Source organism: Ailuropoda melanoleuca, chromosome 6 (genome assembly GCF_002007445.2).
Source record: "Ailuropoda melanoleuca isolate Jingjing chromosome 6, ASM200744v2, whole genome shotgun sequence".
In the NCBI taxonomy this organism is placed as follows: domain Eukaryota; kingdom Metazoa; phylum Chordata; class Mammalia; order Carnivora; family Ursidae; genus Ailuropoda; species Ailuropoda melanoleuca.
The window spans coordinates 53,706,885-53,733,407 of NC_048223.1; the positions used below are offsets into that span (position 1 = coordinate 53,706,885).

Consider the following 26,523-nt stretch of genomic DNA (forward strand, 5'->3'; position numbering starts at 1 on the left):
TGACCTCACCTCACAGGGACTCAGGCGGAGATGTGGCCAATGGAGAAGATGGAATCAGATTTACATTTTAGAAAGAAGTTTCCTTTAATCTACCACAACTCCAACTTTGTGAAGCTAAATGTAGCTTTTGACTATGTTTCCATATAAAGTGTGTGTGTGTGTGTGGTGTGACTATACCTATCTATGAATGGGGTGTGGGCCTTCATTGTAAATAAATAAAAATGCTTTAACTGACTGAATTCAGCCAATATTCAATTGGCTTCAAGGATGGAATTCCTTTCATTTATTTGTTCAAACCCAGATGTCTTACGAAAAGGATATGAGATCGCTTACAGAACACATACAAAAAGCTGAGAAGAAAACATACGAATACATCAAGAAAGAAGAAAAACGGAATCATAATAAGATTAAGCTGCGAGAAACATTTTTAAAAACAACAATGATTTATTTTCCTAAACTTGACCTTCACCATCACCTCAGTACGTGTTTGTGAAAACACCCTCGGAGTCTGTTTCCTTGGTAGCTCGTGGCACCTCAGAGCACACAGCGCTCACGTTTCCTGCTTCAGCAGCTCAGACAGAGCCTAGAACATCTTGTCAAAATTCCAGACGTCCAGCTTTGAAAATGGGGAAACAATGGTAATAATAATAATAACAATAAGACGCGATTTTTCCTCACACCCTAGGCAAAGCACTTCACACTATTATTTTGAGGAGATTTCCAATTGTTGTGTTAAAAGACAATAGTTTTCTTAACTTTGGTTTCAGCCTCTAAAATTTCTGGCCTTGAGAACATCCTCTTCCCTGACAGGAAGACGGCTGTATGACAGAAAGTGACCTTGCAGGAGACACATGAATGCCTCAGAGCAGGCACTCCACTACAGTTCTCCAGTACGACTGAGTCACGATGGTCCACCCCTCTCGGAATACTTCCCTTCCCCGTTGCTCTTCTGACTTGGAAACTCGCACTTAACTGCATTAACACCCACAGAGAAGTGAAGTCCCGCACAAGCGCACATCTCACTGGAGAGCTCTCCTGTGTGAAGCAGCTCACGTCCTTTCATCAGGTACCAGGACAAAGCAAAGTCAACTGGCCTCCGGATGCCAAGCCTCCCCCAGCCAGCAGAGTATAAGAGAAGTCAATCTCTTTAAAAAATATTAGACTGCTGGAGAACATAGACACTCATAAGGTTTTGGATATCATTGTTGCCGTTTTCCCCCAGATTATTGGGACATGCCCCATTTTTCCCAGTACAGTATTTATTTATTTTATTTTTATTTTTTTCAGTAGGAGCCCAATGTGGGGCTTGAACTCATGACACTGAAATCAAGACCTGAGCTGAGATCAAGAGTCAGACACTTGGCCCACGGAGCCACCCAGGCCCCCCATTCCAGTATAGTATTTGGAACAATATCCCTCCCCACCACTGCCAAATATATATGCCCTCCAGCCAGTGACTAAGGCTATCTGGGTGCATAATAGGATGCTGAGCTCTTCAGAATTATACAATGCCCTGACATTGTAGCTGAGTTGGGTGTTTCCCAGACTAGGTAAGGGGACCTCTGCATTCACTCTAAATTCTATAATATCTTGGGCACAAAGGAAGTATCTTGCTTAAAAGTGAATGTGATTTAGTTCTCCTGACTCAAATTTTCACAGCTACACGATGGTATGCTGAAAGACTGCTACAGTTGGCTTGATTGGTAATGTTTTAGAAGAGAAAGGCTTTCGGATTCTTTTCCCCCCAGATATAAAGGGCAATACAAGTATAAGTTTTGAACTCCTATTAATAGTCCTTGCAAGTGCTGTAGCAAAGCCCAGTGCACACCCGTTTTCAAGTGCTTCTGAAATGACAGGGAGCTTTCAAACAGAACCGGGCAATGCATTTTTCCAATGCCTATCCCTGCTGGTGCTGCTGTGCCCTGTCAAATACATAATATTGAAAAGCCCAACTGGACACCTATTTGCTACAATGTTCTTGGCTGTTCTCCACCCCATCATGTCTCAAGATAGAATCTGCTCAGAGCAGCAACTCTATTCTTAGGTGCTTCCTGTAGTGAACATTAACAATACGATTGGAATCTATGGAGGCAGGTAGGAATGGGGAGGAGGGCCGAGAGCAAACTCAGAAAAGAGAGGATGTGTAAGACGCTTTATAGTGTTGATGGAGACTTTCACATCAAAAACACGTCTTAAATGAACCGTATCTTTTCTAGGGACACAGGTGTATTTTTCAATCTTTTTCTAACGGATACACAACCCCCTGTTTACACAGTGCTCTGCCAAGTGCACTGAGTATGTTCTGCATATCTTCAGAGAGAGTGGAAAGAGTGCCAAAGTGGTCAATTTTCAGTTTCTGTTCCCAGAGCATAAGAACTAGCAAAAGAAAGTCAGTCGTGGATCGGCCTTGACTGGGTTTTCTCTCCCCCCCACCCCGCCCCGGTCTCATTTCATTCCTTGTGTCCCAACAACTAATTCACAGGTTTCTAATACCAAACCGATGCCATTCACCCGCCAATGATCGGAGTCACACTTGCCAAGGGGAAAAACGGGTTTTTGGCCATCTTGGGATTAGTGTCTCCCAGTGTCCCATTTACACACAACCCCTGGCTCTCAAAATCTCTCTGAGCCTGACCCTGGGATGGTAATCCCCATCTGGCTGGCTGGGGTCACCCGCTGTCCCCACCACTAAGCCCCAGTGCTGACCACAAGCCAGGGATCTCCATATGGGGTGTGGATGCTTGCATGCCAAGGATACAGCTTTTCTCTAATTCTGTACGAACAGAGGTGGATCCTCCAACCACAGATGGCATCAGAGAGAGGAAATGAAGAGCACGGGGTTACCAGGGATGAGGACAGGGCTGAGAGAAGGGACCAAAAGCTCCTTTCCAAAATGCAGATATGATTAAACAATAGTTGGGTTACATTGATGCTTCGCTGCAAAACCCTCATGGAAAAGAAACTCACGACCCTCAATCCCTATTAGGTATTCAAAATGCTCATCTTCACTCTTGCTGACAAAAAAATAGACCAACTAAAGAAACTCTATCCATGAGTAATTATTTTTTCTTGACTTGACCGTGAGAAATAAACACAAACAATGTTCGTGTGTGTTCCGAAAGATCAGTTTACTTGACTTGTTGAGTCGTGGAGGTGTGATCTCAGCTACTTCAGCAGGGCTCTTTGCAATCCGTGTGGATGCTCTCCTCGTTGGGATGTTGTAAGAAGAGTTGTCTGGGTTAGCTATGAATTCAAACGACTCCAAAGAGCAGAGAGAGCAGCACTGTGTTGTGACACTCTACTGTGAAAACACTACTCTGACCCAGGTCACCCCCCAGCACCACATTCAAGCTGCAAAAAGGAATGATACACAAATGCAAGAAAAAAGTGGCTGTATCTTAAGGGAGGAGAAAAATATCGAGAAAAGAGCAAGCAAGGTCAAAGCTACTTGGCAGAGCTCTAGCTTCGAACTCGTGTTTGGGACGTTGGTAATGGCTTTAACACATTTGAGCACCTGTACCTATGGTTAGTTTTGTTGTTGTTGTTTTCTTTAAACGATTTGCAGCAATCATCCCAACAGTAACATTATCACACTTTCCACAACTGATCTTGGGTCAGTGATTACATTCAAGTTCCATTATTTGCTCAGATTTTCTGTGGAAAATTCATTTTGTCCAAGGAGATCATCACGAAGCAGCTATACTCATTACCCACAGCGATAAATTAGGGCAATAATGAAATTATAAAAGTTATTTGGTCAAAATGTAGCTAAAAATTCTGGATGACTAATGATTGTAAGCAGATGCAGGCACGTCATTGTTTTATGGATACAGTACTCTGGAGCGATACACTGGAAGTGATACATATGTGGAAAATGTATTAAATCAAATATATACTTGATTGCCCAGAAGTTAGTGTTTGGGGGAAAAATATTCCTGAAATGAATGCCAAACATTAAACTACTGGAAATACTTCCACAGTAGTAGTAATTCTATGCAAATACAAATGTGTTACATAAGTGTATCTGCACATTTTTGGGTAAGACTGAACTTTCATGCAAAACTAAATTAAGAGCAGAGAATTGATTTCTGTGATTACCCAATGGATTGTTCCAAGTAGATTCCAAGTTGGAGCCATTTTTGTAAGCAATTTCTTTACAAGTTACTTTATTATACTTTATTATATTTAAGGAAATAAAACATTAAAAACGGAATGCTGCCAATTTAATGCTGGGAATGTCAATTTTATTGGCATCATCTGTTATGGAAAGAATATGAGCAAGATCAGCAAGTAAGCTTGGAAAATTTTCAAGAACAAAAAATGAGATAGAGTTTCAAATCCTTGACACACAAGCAAAATCAGTAGCATTCTGTATTAATCTGGCAGTCATTAGGTTTAACACCTGATGATATATCCTAAAATAAATCCTTGACTCCCACGGCCATAGCTGTGGACCCACTGATGTCTTGGTATCATTTGTATTCGGGGCAGTTTTAAAGTCAAGATGGACTTAAATGATGATCCATCGGCACATTTTAAATCCTTCTTCTCCTGCATCTTCTTGTATTCTTTGGTGATTGCTTGTGTTTTTAACTACACCTTATCTTTTAGCTGATAGTAAGAAGCTATTGATCCTTAAGGAGACCATATGGAGTGGAGATGAAAAGTGCAGAGTTCAGCTCAGACTGCACAGGGCAAACCCTGGTTCTGTCACAGTCTAGCCTGTTGGCTTTGGGGCAGCTCCTTTCCTATACCACCAGTTCCTCACACGACATATATGCCTACGATAATAAGTAACCCTCTCCCCTCGGAACTTCTGTGAAGATGGCACACAGGAAGGGTTCAGGCTCTATCAGCTGTTACCATGGAGTGGAGAAGATGACAGTATAGTGTTGGTTTAGTCTAGGCTCCAATCTCATGGGGGAGCAGTGAAGATGGGGATCGGCACACCATTAATTTCTTGGTCCACATTGTTTACAGGAGTCCTTACTGCTGAAAGTGGTGAGCAGTGCACAGAACGGCACATCCACGTGTCTCCAAGGAAACCCTCCTTTGCCGGCTCAGCTGCTAAATCGTTTCAGCCTAACTGCTTTTCTGATGTATCTTAGTTGTGTAAATTATATAATAACATTAATTTGTCAGCACTCATTTTAGGGGGGCAGTTTTCTCTGGAAGGCGGATTTCAAGGAGAAAAAATAAGAAGTAACTGAACCGAAGTCAGTCCTCACGAGGCAATACGGGGGGTCAGAGAAGAAATGCCACAGCAATTTACACCTCTAGACAAAATACTGCTTTGCTCATGATTTGTTGTTTCTATTCACTGCTTTTACTTTTCAGTACTCAAAAGTAGTGAATCTCTGTCTGGGAAAGAAAAGTTTGACAGTGACTTGTTTTGACAAAAACATTCAGACTATTTCATGATTTTACAAACTGGAGTTATCATTTTTAAAAGAAAAACAAAAGCAAGGAAAAAATGGTCTCTCAATTGAAACTTGTCAGTTACATGGAGAATGAGTAGCTTCAGCAGAGAGACAGCAGTGAACAGGATTATCTGGCATCACAGGAAACAGACACAGTGTGCTCTGAATACCCAATTTATGCATGAAGCAAATCAGCATCGTCCATAATACAATGATAGAAATGACTTGACTTCTGTGTTGAAAGAAGACCCAAGCAAGGCCACTGGAGTTTGAGATCAGTCACATGATCTCAGCCAGGGTGAAATCAGGGATGACAAACTCACGTTACACTGATTTTATATTAGAGTTTTATGTTTCCGTGTCTGAGCATATATATTCAGTTTGCTTTCTTGCCTACAAAAACGGGTAAATTAAAAGACGATAATTCTTTCCCTATGCTGACATCACCACCCTTTTGGAGCAGATGCAAATGCCCTGTATTTTGCAAATGAGTACAGCCTATGGAATAAAAAATATATATATTTATTTTTATTTTAAATAATGGAAAATTTCCAACATACACAAATGTAGACATATTGTATTGAACTCCATTACCCAGTTTCAGCAACTGCCAACATACGACAATGTTATTTCATCTAAATTCCCACCTACTTCTCTCCATCTCGAATTGTACTGAAGCAAATCCCAGGTATATAACCACTACATCAATATCGCACCTAAAAAATTAACACAGCTCCCCTAATGCCCCCAAATACTATTTCTCTCATTATACCCTAGTGCTATTTTATGGTTGGTTTGCTCAAATCTGGATCAAAATAAAGTCCACACATTGCATTTGTTTGGCCTTTTTCTCTTTTAATCTATGAACTCCCCATTGTCCTCCTCCTTTGTTGAAAATACTGATTTATTTATTTATCATGAGTAACATGGTTTTCACGGTGACTGATGATCACTGCCCAGATTCATTATTTCATTTAACTGGCTAAAAAATAGTGATATTCAAAGTTTACCTACTTGTTATATTCCAGTTACTAACTGGAATTCTTCAAAAAGGATAACATTTCCCTTATCAGTGACTGGGGATGGCCCAAGATTCAGTTTGCAAAGAAAAGGCAGGAAAAATGCTTGAGTCCTCCCTTCATTTATCAGTTTTCAGAATGCTAAGTTGAGTTCCGAACATTCTCCCCAACCTACCATTTCTCTTGTATTATTATTACAAATCCATAGAGCTGTAACGCACTTAACGTGTTTAAATTATTTGTGAGTATACTTTTCTATTTTCAAACTCTCCCATCTCTCATTAGTGGAAGTCCACTAAGTTGGCTCCAGGTCGTTTTGCTAGAACTTCAGCAGGCTCTGTCTTCCCCGCTGTTCAAGCAACAAGACATTCTAGGCTCTTTCTGAGTACTTCCTGTCCCAGACCTGGAGTTGGCTATTTTTCCAAGAGTAACTCTTTCCTTTAAATGGCAAGTGATTTTTAAAGACCAAAATCTGAATGACTGGGATGTTCATTGCTACTAGGTTAGTTCCCTTTCATGAGTAGAAGCTTGGCTTCACAGAGCCAGAGATGGAGGCAATAGTCATGTTATGGATGAAAATAACTGGCAATTGACCAGCAAGGCACCTTTGACGTTGTGTACAAGTATGGACAGTCTGCAGGATACAGTAATTTCTGTCACTGGAGTAACTCTTTAAATAAAAATAAAATTTGGATCCACAACATCCAGAACCAAGTTCACTTCAGTTTAACATCTTACACAAAGAAACCTAAGAGAAGAAATGCTTTATGTTAAAGCGGATTTAATGAAAGAAATTTGTAAAAGGCCCTAGCAATGTCTGACAGACAAGAAACAATTGATGAGAGTTTACTCCCTTTCACCTTTCTCTACATAAGGAAAGTGTAGCAAAGCCATACTGAAACTAATGTTTGAGTATACTTCTTGACTCAACTCAATTTCCTTTTGAGTCCTCAGCCTTTAATTGTACTTCATTTTTTTCCCTTCTAAAATGACAAAACTGTGCTTTGTGATAAAACTACAATACCTTTATGTGCATCTATAAAGGTGACAGTAGAACAGGAATTTATTGCCAGTCTGGAACTTAAAACTCTCTACCTTGAACATTACTAATGATAATAATAATAAACATTTCTTGGATGCATACTGTATGTCAAGTATATGTGTGCAAATAGTCACATACTGTTAATTGAACTTTTGCTTCAATTCCTTCCTTTTGCTCATAAATCTTTGAGACAGCTGGAGAAACCTTTGGGGGAAGAGTCTTCATTTCCTTTCTACTCTGCATCCCCCATGCCCTTGCAGCCTCTTCCTACTTCTCATACTCTGGGAGCTGTCCAGCTGCTGGAGCTGGACCCAGTCTCCACTTTGGCACAAGGCTGACGGAGATAGTTGGTGGTATGGTTTGGGATTACAGCCACAGAAAGGTAACTCAAAAAGATACGGAGCTAGAGAGAATATAAAAATTTTGTCAACTCAATTAAATGGCCAGGAAAACAGATGATGAAAAGATAAGATGACATAAAATCTTTTTTGAATAAAATGGCACTGAGACAGTGGAGACATCTGGAGGGAAAATACCACTTCTAAGAATGGAAGCAATGTTAAAATGAGATTTGTTCCTCTTTCTGGATAAAGTCAGCTCCATTAATCAAATGAAATGAGACACTAACTATGATTATCTAAATGTGATATGTTTTAAAGAACTTCATATGAATCACTGAATTTCATCTGGACGTGGGTAGAGGGCCAACCAAGTGCAAACCTATGGAAGAAAGGCCCCTGCTCAAGCAGGCTATGTCCCATGGTTATGCCACTGAGCATTTTCTAGACTCAGAGATTTTTCTTTGTTAGAACTCAAATTTAAAGGCTGCTAAATAATTGTGTTTGAACCTGTTTTTATTTACTCTTTATATTCTAAAACCATAATCCTCAGAAGACAATTTAATATGTATTTTACAATGTAAAACACAAGAACGTATAGCTAATTACTGGTTAATTTTTCAGTTTTGGACCAACATTTCTGCCAAACCACTGAGGCCAGCAGTAAAGATTTTTAAATGTTTTTGAGGGAACAATCTTAATGGGTATTTATAGATCATAAATGGTTGGCAAAAGATACGTTTGAATCTAAACCAAAATTAAAATGTTTTAAATCATCAAAATGCTGCCAGATATTTAAAGAGATTTGTACTAGGAAATGTTCACAGTTTCCATATACATTCACTACCACCCATGCCCCCCCCATCTCTTCCTCTCCCCACTCTTTTATTCTTATTCACATGCAAGAATGAATACAGATATCAACATACACTCGTAGCATATGAAAACCAACTGTGACAACAATTCTTCAGTTGTGAACAGATCACCAGCTGGGATCCTCCTTAATCTCAGCCTTAGGGAACCCAAAGGTTGAAAATGAAACTCTTCTAAATAAGACACCAGTTACTACAACAGCCAACATCACCTGCAATATAATTTTGCCATGTTTAGCCCTTTGACACTGGTATCCTCAGCCCTTTTCCATTCTCAACCTGTGCCTGATGTCTGGATGATCTAAGTCAGAACTGTGGATCCAGAGGATGTCTCTGTCCTGATGGCATCCCCATCTCTATTTCCAGCCTCTGCGTTTCTCCTAACAGAGGTGTACATTCAAGTGCTCACTGGCTCTCTCCACTTGATGATCCAGTGATGTACAGTTCAAAATGTTCAGGTATATTAATCAACACCAGCCTTCCCCAATTTTTCCCTCTTTTTCTTTCACGCAAAGAACAACACCATTGTTATCCAACCACCTGAGCCAAAAACTTAGAACTATTTTCTCACCTTCATCATCCTCTGCATTCAGTTGGCTACCAAATCCTATAAATTTCACCTAACATTACTCAAATCCACCTCTTCATTCCCCCCCACTCCTACCTGCTACTGCCAGTCTTTCTCAATGCCCACATGAGTCTCCAGGGTACCACTAAAGTTGGCTTTCTACAATAAGAATCTTTAAGTTGTTTCTTCCACGGTCAGAACCAAGTTCAAGTTCTAATGCTCCAGCTTTAGCACCATGGCTCACTCCTAAATTTGCAACCTAAATTTGCAGTCTCCAGGACACAACATGTGTTTTTCTAATCAGTTTCTTTGAATAGTGTGTTCTCTCTATAAGAATTCCCACACTCTCCTTATTGCCTAATATGTACTCAAATATCAAGATTCAGATGAACATCAAGATTCAGATACACTTAAAGACTCAGCTACAGTGTCACTTCCTTTAAGAAGCCTTCCCTGTCCCACTTCTGCGAGTTACAGGTCCTCCGTCTCTTCCCATAGCCTTCCTACAGAACTTCCATTTCAGTGTCACATGAAAGGTAGCAGCTGCCTCACTTGTACTTCTGTGACATTGTGAAGGTGAAGAGCACGGCTTTGAGTTTGCAGTCCCTGTATCTAAAACACTGCATCTCAAAATTCGGGGTCTGGAGTCCTCTCTACACTATTAAGATGTCTGACTACACCAAAGATCTTTTATTTATGGGATATAGATATCAATATTTACCTTATTAAAAGTTAAAACTGAGAATTTAAAAAATAATCTAAAGACGAGCCATGCCAACATAAATCAAATATTTTTGTGGGAAAGTATTTTCTAAAGCAAAAAATGTACATGTGAGAGTAGTACTCTTCTCCATTTTTTCAAATTGCATTAATGCCTGGCTTTATAGAAGACTTATTTTTGCTCCTAATTCAATGTATCAGGAGATATGTTGCTCTGGTTGATATACATGAAGAAAACCCAGCTTCATACAAATATATAGTTAGAAGGGGAGTATTTTAATAGTTTCTTCAGATACTTCTGGATATTTTACTTTGAAAATACACCCAGGGTGCCTGGGTGGCTCAGTCAGTTGAGTATCTGACTCTTGGTTTTGGCTCATGTCATGATCTCCTGATTGGGAGATTAATCCCTGCATCAGGCTTCCTGCTCATTAGGGAGTCTGCTTCCCCTCTCCCTCTGCACCCCCACCTCATGCTTTCTCTTTCTCAAATAAATAAATACTTCTTAAAAGAAAAGAAGAAAATACACCCAAACTCAACAGTAGTAGTTTCTTAACTATGAGATGCAATGTGGAATCAAAACCGTACCTATAAGGTTTTCGCTCTATGTCATATTAGAATATCTTGTATTTTGAATGAATCTTTACCCATGATTTTTGCATTAAAAAAACCCACTAGTTTCCTGAATTATGCATATCTTCCAAATTTCAACACTTTTCATTATATAACACAAAAAAGTCACATTAATTAATATCACAGCATCTCATCAGAAAACTCTTTAAATACTCCGAAGGTGTCAAACTCACAGTGGTGGATTAAATTTTTTTTCACAATTTTAATTTTTACTTGAAAGTTTAAATTTTATCATTGGCAACAAATACTGTCAACTATTTTCCTTGAAATAGCAGCTCATTTCATTCATTATTGAGAAAATATCTGTAAAATACCCAAGCCTGAATAACCCAAGTTTATCTGTTAGTCGTTCTTTTAAATACAAGTGGTGTCCCATGAAGAAAGGGATCAGTTCAGCTTGCATCTCAAACAAGTTCACAGGTTCCTTTTTAAAGGCAGACATCATGCTCCAGCATGAAACAGAAATTCACGCATACTTTACACAAATTAAAAATACTGAATATTTAAAACTTTTGTGTACTTGAAGATGGAGATTTAACAAAATTAGTTGGTTTAAGAAAACAGAAAAACTGCTCCATTGCAAATGGTCTTACTTGAAAACTGCGTGGGCCGGGGCAGTGAGGATGGGCAGCGACTAGTATAGCTCTGTGTCCCTGCCTCGATTCCTGCTAAGGAACCAGCAGTTTTACTTACCATTGATGTACCATCATCAATGCAAATGTCAACAGAGTGCACATCCTCTTAGTATTATAATCTAGTGATTTCTGACCTGGCGTACTCCCTGAAAAGGTCTTGAAGACACACACAGCTCAATAGACCACACTTGGAGAACTGCTGGTCTAGACAATGCCTAAAACACAGTGAGCACTCAGAAGATTCTGAATGAACGAATCCATGCTGGATTCATCTATGACCATAGTCCTTGTGATGGCTTCAAGGATATATGTGGGTGTGCATGCACCTAGGGTGTGTGTGTGTGCACAGTGGAAACCTTGTCTGCTTGATGTATGGTTTACTAGACCCTTGAGTCAAAATTCAACTAAAAAACAGAGGCTGTGTGCCAGAAATGTCCATTCTGATTTGGGAATATACTAATGGGAAAGGTCTAAGTTACTCCATGAAGTGGGGCACCTTCAACTGCTAGGGAATATAACGCTGTTGCTTCATTATATATAGACTTGTCATTATATATAGACTTCATTATATATAGACAAAATAGTGTCAACTATTTTGAAAAGCAATTTATCTACATAATCCTTAACTGAACTACTCTCCTGAACTTATGAAATATGGGACAAGCAAAGATGAAAAGATCTGAAAGACTCACTCAACCAAACCAGGTCAGGAATATTGACAGATGAACATGGCATGTTCCAGACCTAGCTTCCCCTCCCACCATCGTATCTGCATTATTTCTTTTCCTAGACAGTTGGCCATGAAATAGGTCTATCTTGATGTTATGTGAATCAGAAACTTGGGATTTTTGCCAGAATCCCTAGGATCTCATTCTCTTAGATCCTAATCTCATTCAAATGCCGTATGACCCTGACCACTAATGTTAAATACAGCTTCTGTCAGTGGAAGTGACACAAAGAGTGTGTCCGTTCTGAGAGAAACACAGTGTTCCACTTATGGGAAACCCTTATCAATAACGGGCAGAAGCGGTTACCTCCATAACCCTGCTGACATTGTGTGAAAAGGAAGTAGGTTATGTAAATTAATCTGGCTGGGATATCCCCTCTTTAAGAAAGGCATTTTTTTTCTTGTACTCTTACAGAGTGACAAGGGTAATCTTGGAAAAGTTCAACAAGGAATCTTGAGAGGCAGCAAGAATTCCCGACAAAATAGTAAGTGATCTGATGCAATAGTGTGTTTAAGAGGCCTTGTCCCAGCACTGTCCAATTGGGCAGAACAGACTTAACCAAGGTGGGTGATGAGCTGTCCGCTCCAGGAGCACACATGCAGAGAACTGGTCTGGCAGGGGAACAGGTTTGCAAATATCCAACATGGGAGACTCGCCATTGCCCTTAATGAAGCATGCATGATTCAGGGCTGAAAGCAAACGGCAAGGTTATTTTTTTCCCTCCCCCTCTATATTACTTCTGTTTAAAAAAAGCCATTTTGACCCTTGCTGATGTGTGGAGGCAGAGTGTCCAATTAAATTACTTTCATTATAAAAGCACACACAGCCAAATACTTTTTATAGTATGCGATTCCAAACCTATAATAAGCACCAAGGAAAAGTAGCACAAAAGCTTTTTAAAATTAAAAAGAGACTTTTAAACAATTTGTGATTCCAAAAAAGGTCAGAGAGAGTGCCTCACTCACAAGGGTTCCATTGGCAAAGAAATTGTGAAACTGACGTTTTGCAACGAGAGAACATTTTAATACTCATTTCGGGGGCTCAGGGGCAGGCTATTCAGAGTAACAACTACATCCAAACTGAAGACGAAGGCCTTTCGGGAAGAATTATCTTCAAAACAGGCTATCTTTCTTCGCTTAAGATTTATATTAATACATGATAATAACTTGCATTTATCGAGAGCTGCCTATGTGCCAAGTGCGTTGTTAGAGCCTATTTGAATTTTGCCATTTGATCCTGACAATAGGCCTATGAAATGGGCACTGTTATTATTCTTCTCATACAGATGACGGTGGCTGTGAGTTTAACTCTAGTTACACTCAGTCAAACTGTGGCATAGAGTTTAATTAATGTGTATGAAGTGACGGGGGTAGTGAGTGGTGAAGCTGGTATCCAAACCCAGGGCTGCTAACCCTAAAGGCCACATTTCCAACTATGGTTCTGGAAGGCAACTATTGCATCTTTACTAACTAATTCAGACAGCTTAATGTAGACAATAAATATCTGATAAGCACTGCTATCACAAGCAGGCCTTGTGATAATAAAGAAGAAATTGATGTTATTTCTTCACAAACATATAGCTTCATCGCACATCATTTCTTGGATTTGGCTTGGTGAGATATTTATTGTCATGTCTGTTTTCACGGAAGGGATACCAAAACAGAGACTGTCCAGGATTTTACACTCAATTGAAAACAGAATCACTGCCCATTGATTTCATCCAAGCATTCTATCACTAAACAACACTCGTATGTCTGGTAGAGAATCAGGAAAATGATTTTTGAGGCCACAAAGATGAGTTCTGCGCTCCCATATGTGGTACAAACACTTGGTTAGAACTCTGTAAATAGAGAAGCCACTTCAATACTTTAAATTATATGGCAGTCATATTTTTAAAAAGGTAAATCAGAATTAGTCAAAATACAAGAAAACAGAAAGGAACTAAATGGCCAATAAATGAAGCCTCATTTAGCAATATGGCACATTTATTCCATGAGTAGTATGGATTCACCACTGCTTTTAATTCCAAAGTTCAGTGCCATTATGAACATTATTGGCAATCCAGAGATAAAACATCTATCCGTTTACAACGCACCCAAATTGCATAATAATATAACCACATCTACACAGAAAAATTTACAACAGCTAATATGCTAAATCAGGGGTTAGCAAACTTTTCATTAAAGGGCCTGAGAGCTTCTAGTTTGCAGCCTGTGGTGCAGTTACTCCGTTCTGCCCTTTTAGTGCAAAGGCAGTCATGAACGATGTGCAAATGAACGAGAGTGGCTATGTTCCAGCAAAAGTTTATCTACAAAACAGGCAGTAGGGTGAATTTTAGCTGACGGTTATAGTTTGTGGACTCCTGTGCTAGACCATGGGAATACGAAAGAGTTTAAAGACGTTTACACTAGTGTTTTAAGTAATACTTTCTGATGTTGCTTAATACATTTTAAAGGGGGGAAAATGTGCACATTTCAATAATCAAGCTACACATTTGCTCATTTGAATTCAAACTAACAGCATTAAAAAAAAAATCCAATTCACCTTTACCTCTTTGAAATAGTTTTCAAATTCTAGGCTAGATATTAGGGAAAGGAGACTTTCTAAAATATTTAGCCAGGCAACAAAACTCTCATTACTTTTGGTTAAATAATTCAAAATTAATTATCTGACTTGATCAGTCAGGCAACAAGCATTTACAGATTGGTTACAAAGTGTTTTGTCTTTTCTAAGCACAGGGGAAATTCACACTTGTAAGAGTTCCCTTGTTGAGAAGCTTAAAATATAATAGATGGCGGTAACTATATTATCTTTATTTAAAGTGAGACACCTGATATTAAAAGCATGAACATCTACAGAAACAACATGTATGTCCAATAACAAGAAACAATTAAGTACATCAGGCTGCATAGGGTGGAATTACTCCAGTATACAAAAATATATACTCAAGTATAGTTTAAAAATTACTGTAGTATATTGCATCCATCTTACATAGAAGTGTATTCAATTTTAGTTGATGTGTGGCTATTTCTACCCAACATGTTTATTCAAACTTATAATATTTTGAAAACGAATGGTCAGTAATTTACTGATTTTAGGTTCTTACTTAATATTCAATTTCCCAAGCTTCAATTTCACTGCAATGGTACTAGAAAAACGGCATAATTATTTGATAAAATATCCTATGTTACACCAGAAAAGCAAAGAAAATATAGAGTCCTTATCCTTACTCCCCAGTGATAAAGCTGGATTTTTTTCTAATAACAAAATGATTGTAAAAACTCATTTCCTAAGGAACTCCCAAAGTGCAAAGCATGTTGTGGAAGGAAATTATGTTAGAGAGCCAGACAGCAGCTAGATCAAAGAAGAGGCCCTCCATTCCCAGGAGGGCGGGCACGGGGATCACTGTGTCAGTGGAGGATGTGCTGGGGTAGGGGTGTCGGGGGACCGTCGGGCAAGACAGCACACGAGAGGGAGCCTGGGTGGCTCACTCAGTTAAGCTTAAGCATCTGCCTTTGGCTCAGGTCATGATCTTAGGGTCCTGGGATCGCATTGGGCTCCCTCCCCACTGGGGAGCCTGTCTCTCCCTCTGCTCCTCCCCCCTGCTCATGTTCTCTCTGTCTCTGTCAAATAAATAAATAAAATCTTAAAAAAGAAAAAAAAAGAAAGCATACGAGAATAAGTGATTGGTTGCTTTATAATCAGGTCCAGAGATGTTAAGGGCCTGAAATATAGCACTGGTTTAGGAATGTGGGAAAGAGGACAGAATGAAGAGTATTTAGATGGTAAAATCATCAGGCCTTGATAACTGGTTATACGTGGGGGACAGAGAAGGAAGCATAAGCATCAGGAATTCTAGCGTAGAGGATTTGGGGAAAAGCTGAAATAGGACATGCAGAAACACATGTGGATCAGGGGAGGAAGATGAAGGAGCTCTATTGCAGATTTGTCTGGAGCATCTGAGTGGAGAAAATGCCAGATTGGCGACTCATTATTATAAACTATTCTAACGTTAACATTTGTTGAATGTGTTCTTTGTACCAGGAACTGTGCTATTGCCCTTTACACTTCTAATCTCACTGGATCCTCAGAAAAGCTCCCCTGGTGTACAAATTTTACAGGCAACGGGGCCAACTCTCCAAAAGTAAGTGACGTCAAAGCATGCATAGTTAAACAAACGGCACACTCTGGACTTACACACATTAGTTCATAATTCTAAGTGGACTCTTAGCCACTACAACATTGTGGTAATCAAACAAACCAATCTGGAGAATACTGCAAAAAATGATGGTTTTTGCTAATGCCAGCCCCACAGGGGTGCTGTCTGGGGTTGGCCATATATCTTATCCCGTAAAGAGAATCACACTTACTGCACTGGGAGCTCAAGACATCCTTCTGTAAATAGGGGAGGTTTATAAGGATCAGAATGTATTCATGTTCTCCGAAGTCAACATTCTTGCCAAACTGACACTGTTCCAGTGTTCCAGCATCTACAACACGGCCAACAAAGGCAAGACTTCTCACCTGGGCCAATTCTGATTTACAGAAAGACAAAAAGCCAGATTTGTGCATTTTCAACCGCATTTGAAAGTAACAGAGATTGTACAGCTTGGCCTCAGTGAATATCAGCCAAGGGGCAAAATACAACCATTCATAAAATGGAGTTTGCTTTCCAACTTACTGCGGTGAAAGCCTCTGGACTTTTGGCAACTGGGCACTCAACTGAAGTGGTGCTTTAAGGAAGCAAAGTCCTACTGGTCTGTACCCTGGGGACTCATATTTAAGTTCTGAAATCAGTAGAAGCTAAGTGGTGTATAAGTCTGGGTCAGTCATGCTGGCCACAGCAATTCCCAATTTAGGTCTAGAAACATTTCATACAATTTGCCCCAAAGGACAGGGACCATATTTAATCACTTTATATCTTATACGATCAGTATAGTAAGAAACAGCATATGAAATGCCAAACACTGCCTGCCACACACAAATTGTTTGATATATGTTAGCTATTATTACTACAAGTTGTAGAAGGATAGTTTAGTAACAGTGGTAGGGAAGCTTGATAACCATTTGCCTAATTGCTTAATTTGCCAATCCCCATAATCCATTATATATTTTAAAGATAAAGTTGAAAAATAATGCATCCAAATAAGTAAAAACAAAACAAAACAAACATCTCTATTAAAGATAATCTAAACTATTCACTGCTCAAAGAAAATGCTGATAATACATTTAAATTTTTAAAAATAAAAGCTGTGTGGGGTGCCAGGGTGGCTCAGTTGGTTAGGTGTCCAACTCTTGATTTCGGCTTGGGTTCTGGTCTTCAAGGTCATAGTATTGAGCCCTGTGTCAGGCTCTGTGCTTGGGGGCGGGGGGGGGCATCTGCTTGGGATTCTCTCTTTCCCTCTCCCTCTGCCACTCCCCACCCTCTCTCTCTCTCTAAAGTAAAATAAATCTTTGAAAAAGAAAAATAAAAACTGTGATTCGATTATACTTTAGAAACAATTTTATCCTCATACTAAAGTATCTATAAAAATCATCTTGGCTCTGTTGTATGCATACTGAAGGGAAATACTTCATGTATTTGGTATTTTTGGAAATTAACTGAGTAATGATGCCTTATATATAGCTAAATAAATTGAAGTAAGGACCTTTTCCTCACGTAAGCGCATTTAGATGCTACTGACATGGAAACTAAGCAATATTTCTCACTGTACGCAGAGGAAGTAAGAGACAGAAAGCCGAGGATGTTGAGTAAATTCTTGTCTCCATTAACTCCAAGGGCTAATCTAGGTACAATATAGGCATCAACAAGGAACTGTCAGTCTTTAATCAAAACAAATTATATAGTGACTACAGAATCAGCCAGATTTAGTTTGGCTTTTATTTCCCTCTTAATTTTTTATAATCTCTTAAGTGATCATACCTGCTCTCTATCTACTCTGGGATGTACTCACATTTAAGAAGCCAAGGTAAAAGAAATACGGCATTCAATAAAGCACAATTGTGTTTATGAATAGTTTTTCCAGGCAAGAAAGAATTCATTTGAATGATCATCATAAATGCCACTCTTGCTCAGTTAGTTCTAAATGAAGTGTATTATTTGTCCAAGGTTATATTTACTACTTTAAATAATGAAGATTCTTAATTCTAACGGACTTGCATTGCAGGCAATGCATTTGGGTTGCTCAGTGTGCTTAATGAGTAAGAAGAACTCAGTGAAGAAACACTAAAATGAAGGTTGGTTAAATGACTTGACCAGAGTCACAAATCCAGTAGGCAAAGACAAGAAGACTAGAATCTAAGTCTTCAGATTTTACTGCGTCCTTTTTACTATTAAACTGCAAGAGGAAAGATTGGGTAAGTCGGTAAAAATAATACTTAAACCAGGGGTTGGGGGACAGGGAGCTCAAATATCTGTTCATGCAACTAACTGGGTGCATGTGAGCGGTTAGGCGCATATGGCCAACAGGCGCCAAGAAACATGGCCACCAGGATCTTTTTCTTTTGTTGGCTGTCCAGACAACCTGACTGAAGCAAAGGCGCATTTCACAAGAGTGGAAGGAAATTGGTTTCAGTCAATCCTTTTAGCATTTTCCAGGAAAGTGCCTCTTTATAAATCTCCTGACAAAAATCAAGTGGTTACATGGCTTCACAGGCTTTGGTTGGAACATTACAGAAACGGAACGATTTATGCAGGAGAAGATCAAATAAGTTGAATTGTATCTAAACACTTGTCCCTTGAACCAAAAGCTGAATGTGAATTGGGAAAGTAGCTAGTTTTCATTTTTTTCTAGGATTTCATGGCCTGGACAGTCTTTCCCAACCCTTTGTTGAGGGGACCCATTTTTCCCATTTTCAATGTCCTTGTAAAAATCATTGTCTTGGAAATTCCCCATATCAACTCTGGTTCCCTCCCTCACCTTCTGCAATATTTATTTTTTTCATGCTACACTGCTATACATATATACATGTATATGTATATATATGTGTGTGTATGTATATATATAACATATATATTGGTCTTGTTTGTATTTTTCTCCAATTGTTTCACAAGTACATATAACACACGAGTGCATACAATTCCCACCCAGATTATATGCTCAATGCTTCTTGTTTTCTATTTCCCGTACTATAGAGAGATAGGACATAGTGATGAATTTTCAATGTGGGAACCATTTCAATGAAATGTTCTTCATTTGGGCTGACAGTAGGTAAGAGATTTTTTTCATTCTTTTGAATCTATCAGGAGGGGAGTTTTTCTGTACTTGATTAAAATACAAACTCTTATGTGACTTTCAGTTTGAAACTTTNACTTGATTAAAATACAAACTCTTATGTGACTTTCAGTTTGAAACTTTGTCTTGCTTGTTAATGAAATAAATGAGTTTATATCATGCACGGGTTACACTTTCTTTCTAATGTTTCAGGAGCCCTGGAAACATTAGTGATTATTCAATAAAAAATGCCATTCTTAAGGTATAATGCCGTGCCTATCATTTAAATGTGCTTCCTTCCTCTAGATCCTGCAGTATCTGGGGTTCTGATCTAAGCACAGCCGTCTGAGCTGGTGGGAAAGGCTACTCTTGTAAGGGGAAACTGGAGAAGACCTTTCTTTTCCATCTATCACTCATCTCATCTTCTGTATTCAGCATTCCCTCTAAAGAGAATTTCACTCACAGAATTAGACAGGAACTCCTTTACAGTGTCTGTTTTAAGAACTAAAGCACACTCCGTTTTCTGAGAAATAGGCATCATGTCACCACAGAGTTTGGGCTTTTGACACATTTCTCATCCTGCAATTGAGTACTTCTTTAATTGGATAACCTGAAGAAAATCATGATTATTTTAAATTTCACAATACATAATTTCTATGTTATAATAATCTATGGAGACCTTGCTTAAATAAATAAATGTTCTTCTCAAGTCCATTTCAGTCAAATGTAAATAAAACAAAAATAAACTTTAAAAATGCTAACAAATAAAAATAAAAAATAAAAATGCACACTGCCTCTCAACAAAATCACTCTCTGGTGGAGATGTTTAAAGAAGGAAATTTTATTCAGACAGAAAAAACTGCATTCAAATAAACCTAAGGGGTATCACTTGTCTTTATTTTCATTATATTCAAGGAGATGACCCCTTTGATCTTATGTAAGGACACCTAACAATAGTCATGATTTCCAATATGAATTACATAGGACTTTGTTTTCTCTTAAATCATGCCTGTTCCATGCATTTTATAGTAAAAGCTCTGGAGAACTGCATAATAGAAAAAAAAAAAAGCCCACTCAAATTTCCCATATCTCTACAGACAAAGCCCATTAAGGTGTGGGATTAAGCATTTGTAAATATCAGGAGCATTTAAAATATGCTCACGCTTAGCTCTTTGTTCACTTGGTGACTATTTGCAACATGGAAAGGTCTTGATTTACACCTTGAGAAAGATGGAGGCAAATGGCATTATATTTCATTTTAATAATCCAAGCTGAATTTTTAATACAACTTTTAATTCTATTTTAAACTTTTTTTTTGATTGGGTGCTACTTTGCCTCCAAATAAGTGACAAAATCATTAATTGTCGGTGGCTTTATGAACATAATGCGAACAATAAAAGCCAAGAAAATAAATAGGGTAAAGTTTTTGGTTTTCACCAAACATACGCTCATATTCTCTATATCCCGGACATCTTCGCTGAAACAACAAACAGTAACTCAAAATGTTACCACAGCATGGCCCATTAGTCTGCAGGCTGGATATACGACAGGTCAAATCCCTTCCCCTGAACCATCATAATTAGAGTAACGACACAGCTATCACAAAGTTTGCAAGTCCTCGCCCTGCTCTTCAAAACCTAATGCTATCATAGGTCTCCTGTGTATGTATTTTTAGTGCCCAGTTCCTAGTTCAGTGTTTAAAAATCCTGCTGATCCTGGAGTTGGAACAAAGCTTTCGGAAGCAATCAACAGCTCTTGCCATCACAGGTGCCAAATACACACACAATGTCCTTTTATTTATGGAAATACACACAGATCTCTTCTGCATGTGCTCTGAGCACAACACAAATACCACCCCTTTCCCACAGGCAGCAGGAAGGATGTGGTTTGAAGGACACGGTTGCTTCATCTGAATGTTCAGTTCTTCAAAGACCTCTTGTTTCTACACTGAATCGCGGCACTTCTATTTACATTTAAGAAGAGACTACTAGCCCATGCCTGAAATCCCACTTTTATTTAGCTAAAACTGGTGTTAAAGTAGATGGTGCGATACTCTTTTCCCGCTTACCTTCAGTGCATGCATGCTGAAAGTGTGTTCATAATCAGAAGGCATTTCCATGAGCTGGTGACCCAGTAATTCCCTACATACACAGGTCAGCTGCAACAACAGTACTAAAATCGCCAGATGAAATGGTCAGAATTACCCAGCGGTTTGATAAAATCAGCTTACTTTGATCCTAATCCAGGGATAAATATACAGAAAGCTCCAAGCAGCGGAAACTGTAAACATTCTAGAATGGCCCTGAGACTATAAAACACGCAGGTCCGTCCCTGCCAGGAAAACAAATATTTGCGGAATTATAGGGCATTATCTTGGTTTTTACCTGAACGCAAACGAGGGCCACATAATCACAAGCTACTGTTTAAAGTGGAAAAGTGTAACAGGCAGTACAAGGGACTAATTCCATTCCTCCAAACAACTGTAAACTCAGAACACGCAATCCGCTAAACCTGATTGTTAATTCAACACATCCTGTGTTCCTGGAGCTCACCCACTTCATCATTTCACTTGCAAAACGCCCAAACTCTAAGCATGAACACTTAATCCACAGCTCTGCATTCTCCATGATTCTCAGCATTCCCCCTTTCCTTTGCGCTCGACAGATGGTTTCTTTTTTGAAGTCTCGCACCTTGCACCTGTGTGCCGTCCCAACTAATCCAGTATTTCTGAGCTCCTAAGAAATATGGAAGTTCTTCAACTCTGCACACTCAGTCGTTTGGGGACTTGAACTTACCTTGGAAAAGATGTATTGTTAGTTACCAATTGCTTCTTCAGCTTTGCACAGAGTCTATTCTCCCTTTAGGATTCCCCTGCAAAGTTACTAGCTCGTGAGGATCTATAATTTGAGAAAATAGCTTTGGCAAGAAGGTAGGTAAATTGCTACTAGTGGTTACTTACGAATTACTGGAAGTTGACCCTTGTGTTTTCTCTAACCACTTCTCCTTTTTTTCTAATCAGTTTTACTATGTGTGATCTATGACATTACTTAGAACTATTGAAGTGGACGTCAGGAGAAAGCAAAATGGAAACAGGATGACAATATTTTATTGGTAACACCAAACTAAAAATACCACCTTGTGAGAAAGTGTACACAGCTCCATCTGTCAGGTGGAATATTACTACTCCTGCCCCAGGGTATTAAATAAGCATCTATGTTTCCTTTCCCAGGTAGAAACAAAGAGCTCTTGACCAAATGTCTGTGCCCTGGTTTTTCAGAAATCCATGTCTGGCTCTCAGATGCCAGGAAAATTTCACCTAGTGTCATGTTTCATGCTGAGAGTTTTGTATAGCTCTTGTGTAAACCTTGGGTCTCTAAGACACATTCCAAGCTGAATTTATTTCAAATTCCAAACTGGGTTTATTCCATTCCACTCACTTAAAATTCCTATGGTGATTGGAAAATATACACTTCAATTTACCTTCTGTGCAGTGTTCAATGAACCGCTTGTCATGTTTCACCCCTGAAAGCTGCCTTTCAATCCTGAGTGGGTCCGTGTATCAGTTAATTAAAGCTTTGCTACTATTTGAGAGGAACGTTGTAACATCCACTGTTCTCTTTCTCGGCATTCTTTGATACGGTAACATGAGAGTTCTAGCAAAATGATAGGATGGTTGCTACTCTTTCTCTACACCTATGCCATTTGCTTGTCCGTACACAAACTCACGTCTCAAACGAAGTACAACTCCATGTACAAAAGTCAACCTATCTTGTTAAATCTGTATCACCATGTACACTGACATGACATAAGACGAGATCGCTTGGCCAACTGCTGCAGGTAGACACGGATTACCACCATTGAGCTAGAACAGGGCGAGTCATTTCAGGACATGGCCTCAAGGAATGCCAATTTTAGAGGAGGAAGGATCACACTCAAGCAAGGGAGGTGGTTCTTTGTTCAGTGGAGGTGGATTTCCTGGACAATGTTTAAGCCAGAAATGACAGAGTTGACCCATCTTGAGAAAGGAAATGCTATAAGCACCTTGACCCCAATGTTGGCCACACAAGGGCCTTACTACATGGGTCTTTACTCAGATGTGAAGAAATGAATTCTAATCCCTAACCAATTGATTGTAACCATCAGCCACATTTAGTTACTGTTTACTCACAATGAGAAACACGTGTGTGTGGGTCTCTTAAGTGTTGTGTTAGGGTTTTCCGGTGATGATGGAATTGTCGGCTAAGAAAAATACTTCCATCTCTGCCAAAGAAAAAGCCCCAGCTCCCCTCTGTGATACTGAAATGTCCAGCAAGGCTCGGGGTTTTGAAAAGTAATCTGTTCAACGCTTTCCCGGTGCCAGCATGACAAAGTCAATACCACTAGCTTCCTCCGAAGTCAGCGGTGACTTCCTCAGCAAGCATACAGGCCCGGCACGTGGATCAACCTTATTCAGGGTCCCAGCATTTGCAGTTGAGAAAATGAATCCAAAAATACTTTTGAGAACCTCATGATTCATCTCAGATCTTACCCTTGAACTTTCTCTTTTCTTGGAACATGTACTCATGGCCACTTTTTCATGCAAGACAAATGAATGTGATTAATAACACCTATGTCTTTCTGGAATTGAAGACAATTCAACTATTGTTCCCTAAAGTGTCACTCTCTCACTGTCTTCTGGACAAACATTCTTCAGATATGCTTGTGTGGATGGTTAAAATCAAAGCAAACTGACAAACCTCAACCAAGTCAAACAAACACACAAATGGACCAACCAAAACCCTCCCAGGCATTCCCATATCCAGAGAGATCTGCCTTCCCCTGAGTTCCCCTTTGCTGAACCTGGGTTCTATTCTGTGTCCACTCATACTTCTTTTTATTAAGATTCTATTTATTTATTTGAAAGAGAGAAAGAGAGAGAAAATGAGCAGTGGGGAGGGGCAGAGGCAGCAGCAGCTTCCCCACTGAGCAGGAAGCCTGACATGGGGCTTGATCCCAGGATCCCAGGATCATGACCTGAGCCAAAGGCAGATGCTTAACCCACTGAGCCACCCAGGCGCCCCTGCACTAGTATTTCCTAAAGTTCAGTTCAGGCTCTTCATTACCAAAAATAAATAAAAATAAATAAATAAATAAATAAATAAATAAATCCTATTATCTCAGGATCCATTGGTCAGCTTTCTTCATTACCACCTTAACCAATGTTATTTCTTCACTCTTTTACAAAAACATGCTTTCTTCTAAGGAGCACACTCTTCAACTGTACCCCATTTCTCCCAGCAAATGGCTGCAATCTCAGCGAGCCACCCTACATCTCACAAAGTCTTTAACACATAGTTTAAAGTCTTAATATCTGGTGCAAGATCCGGGGTGACTTCAATGTCCTTTTGAATGACTACCTAATGCCCTAGCTTACTCGTTGTCAGGATCCTCACCCCTCCATTCTGCCTTGGCCAGTTACACTCATAGTGACGCACGACTCGGTTACCTCTACACTTGTTGACTCTGGAATATTCTCCACGGGGTACCCTCTCCACGTTTCATCTCTCAATTTCGTACTTCTATTACATCTGTTCTACGACCTCGTTAAGACTTTGAATCTCTTAGAAGTAGCATTTTCTTTCAGTCTAAAAACTCCCTTTGGCTCTAATTTTTGTTCTCACTCTTCATCCTAGACATCATAGCTTATTGCTTCGAACATTCTCTTCCTCCCTGAATTCTTGCCCTCCTTCTACATTCTCCTGTAAAATTTCAACCCAAAAACAATGCAACTGTTTCATTTCTGTGTTCCTGTACTTGTGCTGCTCAGTGTTGGAAAAATCCACATGGCTCCACAGAATGGTACTGGTACAGAGCCTTGGTCCATAGTATCTGTGGAACCCCAACACTGCCCAACTATCCCACCACATCCATCTTTCCTTCAGATTTCGACTATCCCTTCCAATTCAGTATTGTACACCAACCACAACTTCCTCGCTGTCAGCAAAGCCTTCATTTCCTGATTTTATTTTGCAGATAAAGTAGCCCAAAGAAATGAGAACTGTTTCAACTCCTCCTCTCTGTGAATTTATTCTAACCCTGTTCTTTGCCTCTCAATTCATTAGAAGAGAGCTTTTCTCTTGTTCAACGTTGATCTTTCCACCTTTATTCTCGACTCTACCCTCTTCCTCTTTACCTGCTCTATGAGGTATTTCATTCTTCAAGCAAGACTTCAGCCACTCCCATCGCGCTGGTTTCTGCGAGGTGCTGTGCTGGAGCTGGTGGCTGATTCTGTTTCTCTTCTCGTATCTGCATCAGTAATATCACATGACAACTTGATGTCAGCCATGGTGGGAGTACTGGCCTCAGGGCAATAGGCCAAAGCTACAAATAGGGGGTTTGGCCATCAGTCCACCCTGGGGAGCTGGTTTATCAGGACACCACTGTGCATAAGCCCCACTCAAAAGAAACAAAAACACTGACAAAAAAATTCCTTACGTCTAGCCTGTGTTCCCTTTTAGTTATATTACCCTCTCTCCTTCCTTTTGTGTTCTACTTGAAAATGCAGTGTGTACTCAGTCAATCGTTCCCTCCTAACCAATCTAAATATGCCTGTAATTCTTACCAGTTCTTCATTGAAGTTGGTATTTCCGAGGTAATCAGTAACCTCCAGTTGATAAATCTAATGGCTACTTTGCCATTGTTACCAACTTAATCTGATCCTATCGGCAACTCCCTCCTTACAATTCTCTTGCCTTGACTTCCAGGGTATCACCGTGTCTTGAATTTCTCCTTTACCTCTCTTGTCATTTCTTCCCAGGGTCCTTATCAGGGACCACTCATTTGTGTTCTTTCCTAGCCTGACCCCTACACATTTATTCAATACAGCAGTTAATATCTGTTTCTCTTTAGACAGCGACCTCTCTGAAAGCCAAGACTGTCCCTTCTTGCTCACAAGTGTGCACCTGGGGGGCTCCTGGGGAGCTCAGTCAGTTTTGCATCTGACTCTTGAGTTCCACTCAGGTTATGATCTCAGGGTCGTGAAATTGGGCCCCACATCAGGCTCCAAGCTCAGCACAGAGTCTGCTTGAGATTCTCTCCGCCCATCTGCCCCTTCCCTTGCTCTCTATCTTTTTCTGAATAAATATATGAAATCCTTAAAAAAAAAGGTAAAACCTTAAAAAATGACAACAACAACAAGTGGACAGCCGGCAGTTTATGTCACCCTAGCAGTGCTAGTTCTGTGAATATTCGCTAAATGCAAGAATGCAGATCCTGGGAACTTCCAGGATTTCTTCAGGTGGGGACACTGGAAGAGCACTAGATTTCCTGCAGAAAGCAGAAAGCAGTTCTAAGCC

General features: G+C 39.6%; 1 protein-coding gene across 13 annotated transcripts in view; it reads right to left on the reverse strand.

Annotated features, from left to right (window-relative positions):
- The window catches only part of CHRM3 (cholinergic receptor muscarinic 3), a 465,054-nt gene that overhangs the window by 149,121 nt on the left and 289,410 nt on the right, over positions 1–26,523 (reverse strand). For 5 of the 13 annotated variants that reach the window (XM_034662430.1, XM_034662436.1, XM_034662435.1 and 2 more), the window contains one exon: positions 25,362–25,474. The exons of 6 other annotated variants lie outside the window; for them this stretch is intronic. The gene's annotated coding sequence lies outside the window, so the exon portion shown is untranslated. Of the gene's footprint in view, positions 1–21,984; positions 22,144–25,361; positions 25,475–26,523 lie in introns of those variants that run through there. 2 more of the 13 variants (XM_034662444.1, XM_034662440.1) reach the window with 1 other exon arrangement.